General features: G+C 45.9%; 1 pseudogene; it reads left to right on the forward strand.

Moving 5' to 3' along the window:
* The first annotated feature begins 780 nt into the window (after window positions 1-780).
* LOC136637446 (5S ribosomal RNA) lies at window positions 781-899 on the forward strand (annotated as a pseudogene).
* Window positions 900-6,017: the final 5,118 nt, after the last annotated feature.

Raw genomic sequence — 6,017 nt, forward strand, 5'->3', positions numbered from 1 at the left:
GCACATACAATGCAGCCAAAAACAGAACTGGACCAGAAAGACCACTCTGGGGAGTCGCATCTGTAACACTCAGGGCAGTGAGCAAGACTAGTTGGCTCTGATCTCTGAGACCAGGTGCAGTGGCTCAGGACTTCCCATCTATGCAGCACAGGCAGGGTGACACTGCCAGGGCATCAAGGGAAAGGTACACTCTTTTTCTGTGGCTATAGAGTCCAACCAGGTACCCACAGAACTGCCATCAATGCCACCCGGTGTGGCATGCCAAATGTTGTTCTCTCCCCTTGTGTGGTGGCATGCCAAATGTTGTTGTCTTCCCCCCTTTGGTGGTGGTGTGCCATCTTCAGCTCCTCCAACTCTTTGGACTAATTTACAAAGAGGAAGATGGAGCAGAAGAGGAAATGTGGAGGAGGAGTAGCAGCAGGTGCCAAAGCCCAGCCTGAGGGCCAGATTCTAGAAAAAACCTTTCCTGTTTTGTGCAGTGCTTGCCACTGGACAGTCATGCTGGGCAGCTGCTTCTGCTGTTTGTCGCCCAGCAGCAGTGGAAGCTAGTGAGTGGATGACGGTGGGCACCCCCTGCCAACCTATTGCTTGGGGTAACTGACTCAGTTGGTCTCATGGAAGGGCTGGCCCTGCTGCCATCTGGATGCACCTCATAAAGCGACCCTGAACCAGTGAGGACAAAAGTTATCTTTTGAATGTGCCCTGTCTGCTAGATCCCCTCACCCCTGGGTAAGCTTCCCACTCCCCCAGTGGGTCTTCTTGGACCTGCGATAGTGATTTTGCTAGTTCACTGTTACCCTGCACATGCCCAATCTCATCTGATCTTGGAAGCTAAGCAGGGTCAGGCCTGGTTAGTACTTGGATGGGAAACCGCCTGGGAATACTGGGTGCTGTAGGCTTATACCATAGACTTTCGAGACTGAAGGTTGCCAACCAAGTCCAAGGAGAGAAAGAAGTGGGGAGATTGCTGGCAGAGGGTATAAAATACAGTGTTCCATCGCCACTTGATCCACCCCTTCCTGCAGCCTCCCCACTTCTGTAACTCTCTCCTCCCCACCTGCCCTCCCATGCCCCCTACCTACCTATCCCACTGGCTTACCTGTTCTGTTAGGGGGCCAGCAGTCCAATGTGAAGGGGAAGTCTCTGGCAGTTTGTGTGCTGCCAGAGTGCCTTTTACGGCTTTGTGGCAGTTAGTGCCTGCGGAACATGAGTTTGACATCAACCCGGTACCAACTGGATTGCGCCATAAGGCTGGAATCATGTACACACTTTCCTGGGAGTAAGCCCCACTTAACACAATGGGACTTACTTCCGAATAGATATGCATAACCTTGCTGTGACCTTGATTGCTGTTCCACCTACCTATAGCTAGAGCAGTGTTTCCCAAACTTGCTAAAAGTGTTTGATTCCAGTGAGTAAGATATAACCTAAGGGCCCAACCCTAACCAACTTTCCAGCACTGGCGTAGCTGTGCCAGTGGGGCATGTGCTGCATTCTGCAGTTGGGGGGCAGTCATAGAGGCCTCCTCAAGGTAAGGCAATGTTTGTTCCCTTATCTCGGAGTTACATTGACCTTATGTCAGTGCTGGAAGGTTGGTTAGGATTGCGGCCTAAGTCTTACTGAACACAATAGGCTTACTTCTGAGTATTCAGACCATTTCAAACATACTTACACCTTTCTAAAGGAATTACAACTTTTGCATGTGTTTGTGTGTGTGTTTTGAAATATTATAAACAAAAAACCTTGTATGCACACCTACCTTTTTCACAGATCATTATAAAAGAGACCTATGTTTTTATGACTTTAAAGAGATCCATTGATTCTGTCCGCCTTTATGCAGGTGTCTCTTCAAAACAGTTTTATTCTTCTTCCCTTCAGCTCTTCAGCTTTGTGCAAAATGTGCAAAATGTCACACAGGCTGTGCATTTAGTAATGTCAACAGCATACTATTCTGGCTAAGAATATATTTGATCATGTTCAAAACAACGACAGCAGCAACAACAATTATGTCTTTCCACCAGAGCTGAGAACAGCTCAGGGGCAACTATGCTAGAGTACACAATGTTAAGGGTTACACTGGAGTTGTGCTATTGTTGACATAGCCTCCTCTGGTCAGGAGGTCTCAGTGTGATGGGAGCATGCAATGCTCATGGCCTCTCAGATTCTTGCATGCCTCATATCATCATAACAAGATCTCAATGCTCGCAATAATACTTATAGCTTTTGCTCCCCCCCTTCTTTTACTTTTGCAGACAGCTTCCAAATGTAGCTTTTTATCCCCCATTTTCTTGCCTTCTGTCCAATACTGTAGCTTGAAGCGGCTTCTCTGACATTTCCTCCTGGATCACTCAATGCCTTCTCAAAGTGAATATGGCAAAGAACAGGCCCCTAATCTTTCCAGCGACATTTTGAAAGCCATTTGTGACGCAGCCTGGGGTCCTGCTGTTCCAATAAAAAGAAAATCAAAACCCCACTGGAACCCTTTAAGCAATGCCTTAGACTGTGACCATTATCATTAGGGCAGAGAGGGAAGAGGCCATACTAAGTGCATGCACAACATTCCCATGCGTGATTGAATTCACCCTGTGATCCCCTGCACACGCCGGTCACACAGACTTCCAGGGATTAACCCACTTGCAATATAATTGTTCATAGACCTTTCTTTGTTCTCGATTTTGCTGTTGAGCTCCACTTGTTCTGTACAGTACAGCAGAGGGTGACTCTTGAGTCGCATTAAAACTTGCCACCTGAAATGTTCTCATCTAGACTTCTTTCTGTAGGTAGCGCACACGCCTCCTGGGGCAGAGGTGGGAGGATCTCTTATATAAGCTCAGAAGCAATCTACTGTATCCCAACGGCAATGGCAGGCTGGAGTTGTTATGATGGGGTCACTGAAAGAGTAACAGGAGGACTCTTCTCCAAGCCAAGGGGAAAATGCCAAAAAGCACAATGGCTGCAGAACATCCAAAAGGTTAAAGTGGTTACGACGGACGTCTGGAAGCAAAAGGCTCACTGAAAAGCGACAAAGTGAAAGCCCATTACCCTGGAGTAACTGGCCTGCATATATGCCTTTGTCAATACAGAGGCTGTTCTTTTCTGGAAGAATGAACAATGACGAGAAGAAAATCCATAAGGGAGAAAGCCTGAAACACCTTTAAAATATAAATCAGAGGTGTGGGCACTGCGAGGATATTTACCCGAGGCGTTTTTCCAAAGGTGCTTGCCCCAGTGGAAATCACTTCCCAGGAACCCATGTCAAAGATTTGTAGCACAGATCCTTTCCCCCCCCCCCGGCACATTATCGCCTCACTGTCCACAGCTTCCTCAGTAAATGTGCAGTAAATGTGGCTGCACAGAGGACCTGTTAGCTTTGTGCTCTCACTCCTGCTCTGTGGACGCCAGTTTGACTGGATGAGCAGAAGCAATGAAAGGTAAAGCAGCAAGTCTAGGCCTACATCCCTTCAACCATGTTTTATAATTACGGGAAGGACTTCAGTTGATGAATTGGTTAGATTAGATCAACTGAAAACTTTTAAGCAGTTAAAACAGTACCCCAATGAATTGGGCAGCAGTGGTTTTTTTTTTTTTTTTTAATTGTAATAGCAGTATAAAAATAAATAAAATGTATGTATATTACATACAGGCAGCTCTTGATTAACACAGTCTTAATCTGCACATTTTTTGAAAGAATGTGGTTTATAAATTAACACCTGAAGTGAGATTTTGCGCAAGCTCACTTTTGAAATAACATGGACAATTAGCTGATAACAGTTGCTAACACGCAGCCCCATTAGATGGGGCTATATAGCTGGCACCAGTCTGAGTAGACATGTTCAGGCGACAAAGGCTTACCCCCACCCAGGCAAAGGAACAAATATTCCCTTAACTCAGACCTTGAGTTACAACTCCCCCATGAGATACAACACGTGCTCCATTGGAATGGCTACATCACAACATGGGGCGTTACATAGGATTGGGCTATTAATTGCCAAAGCGGGGGAAGAGTCACAAAATCCGATTTGGCTTCTGTTGCAGTCACATATTTTCCTAGTGCTCTAGCTGCAATAACTCTGTGGCAGGGAAAGTTCAATAGCCCACCCCAGTGGTGCAGCTAGAGGGGGTACAAACCACTAAGTTTTGCAGGGAGCCTCACCACAGTGTGCAAGTGGCCCCTCCCCTTCAGAGACATTCACCTCTATTTTGCTCCACTACCCGGAATGGCTCTGAATGGCTGTCCTTCAGCAGATGAGATGGGAGGAGGGTAGGTGGTTCCAGGAGGAAGGGGAGTTGAAGGGAGGAGGAAGGCATAAGATTTTTTTTCCCTGCTCAAGGGCTTGACTCATTTCTTAAAAGGATTTGAGTCAAATGAACTAAAAAATTTCAGTGAGTCAAGCCATGATAGCGTGTACTGTGACTTGTGAGTCAACTCGAGTCGCGGGGGAGTCGCTGACTCAGGACTCAACCCGAGACTCTGCACTGTGATTCCAGCACATCCTTGGTATAAGGTTGAATTAGCAAGTTTTACAACATTTTATGAAGGGACACCATATTTGCATAATATCCAGAACTGATGGAAACATTTCATTACGTTTTGGAATCTGAGAGAGATCAAGGATGCCTGTCACGCTTTCTCTACATTAGGGGACAAAATTAGCACCAGAGTGCTTTTCTTTGTCATTGTATTCAGAAAATCTTCATTCAAATTAAAACAAGTTGACTCAGCTGTACTTTATGTATATCATTTTATTCTTTGTTTTCAAATGGCAAAAAAGACAACTGAACAGGCAGAAACTGTCTGAAATTATATGCTTCACCATATGTTCCTGATATTTTAAATATCGCTACCACGGTGCAGAGAATTAAAATAGGCTTCTAGTTTAGTAACGTACATTGAGGCCTTGCACATTTTTCAGGTTTGTTGGAAAGGCCCCAATTCAGATGAAGTCATAGGTGGCGAAAAGATGCTTTCAGGTAGCTCAATAGGATCTATATAGGATTATAGGGTGGACAAGGGTGTCTCTTCCAGTCTGCCTTGGTTGGCAATGTGCATGCCAGGCTGCTTATGCACACAGGTTACTGTTCCTTAGTGATCAGTTTGGTAGGTGCAGTAGTGTAGCTAGAGGGGGTGCAAAGCACTAAGATTTGCAGGTATCTGAACGCTCTGTGCAAGCGGCTGCTCCCTTTCCCCTTCGGAGCCAGGCATACGCCTCAGTTTCATTCCCATCACTCAGAATGGATCTGAAGGGGAGGGCACGGGGCAACATGCAGGCTGCGATGATGATCCCTGCAAAACTTAGTGCTTTGCACTCACTCTGGCTATACCACTGGCTAGATGTGTGGTGACTGGCTCTCTTCTCAAGGCTACACCAGTGTGACAATTTTTATACAGCCCTGCTCAGCTCTCTGCTGTATGCCCATAATCTTTTTCTATTAAACTGCACAGGCAAAGACCTGAAGAGAATTTTCCTCACTTCTCTGCAAAAACCTTTTACGACCTGAAATACTCTTTATCATGTCCTAGACACAAAGGAGCCACAGAAGCCTTTGCTTTTTTTGCAGGGCACCTGCTTCTGATGTATACTTCTACTTGGTGTATAATTGAGCCCAAACGCCAGTCTCCTGCAAATCTCCCCCCAAGTTCAGTCATCATTCACATTCATAGCAGAGCCAAAGTAACTGAAGAACAGAAACTCACCACTTTCAGCTGCACTCCATTAATCCAGAGAGTGTAGCTGGGATTTGCTGCCATGTCCTGACCTTGAGCTTCTGGACACTTCTGACAGAGGCGGAAAGGTGGGCCCCACACAATAATTGCGTCTTATTATCCAAGTCTCACTGCTGGGGCAGCTGCAGCATTTGATCTTTCACATCTCCTTGGCAATTACTGTGAAAGTTGTTTCACAGATTGGTGGGCAGCTAACAAAGAACTAACAGCTCGCATGTTTTCTTTTGCGCACTAAGAGGAGAGTTAACTGAATCTTGAAAAACAATCCAGGGTCATTTTAAGGAAGTATCTG

This window comes from Tiliqua scincoides, chromosome 1, assembly GCF_035046505.1.
Source record: "Tiliqua scincoides isolate rTilSci1 chromosome 1, rTilSci1.hap2, whole genome shotgun sequence".
Classification (NCBI taxonomy): Eukaryota; Metazoa; Chordata; class Lepidosauria; order Squamata; family Scincidae; genus Tiliqua; species Tiliqua scincoides.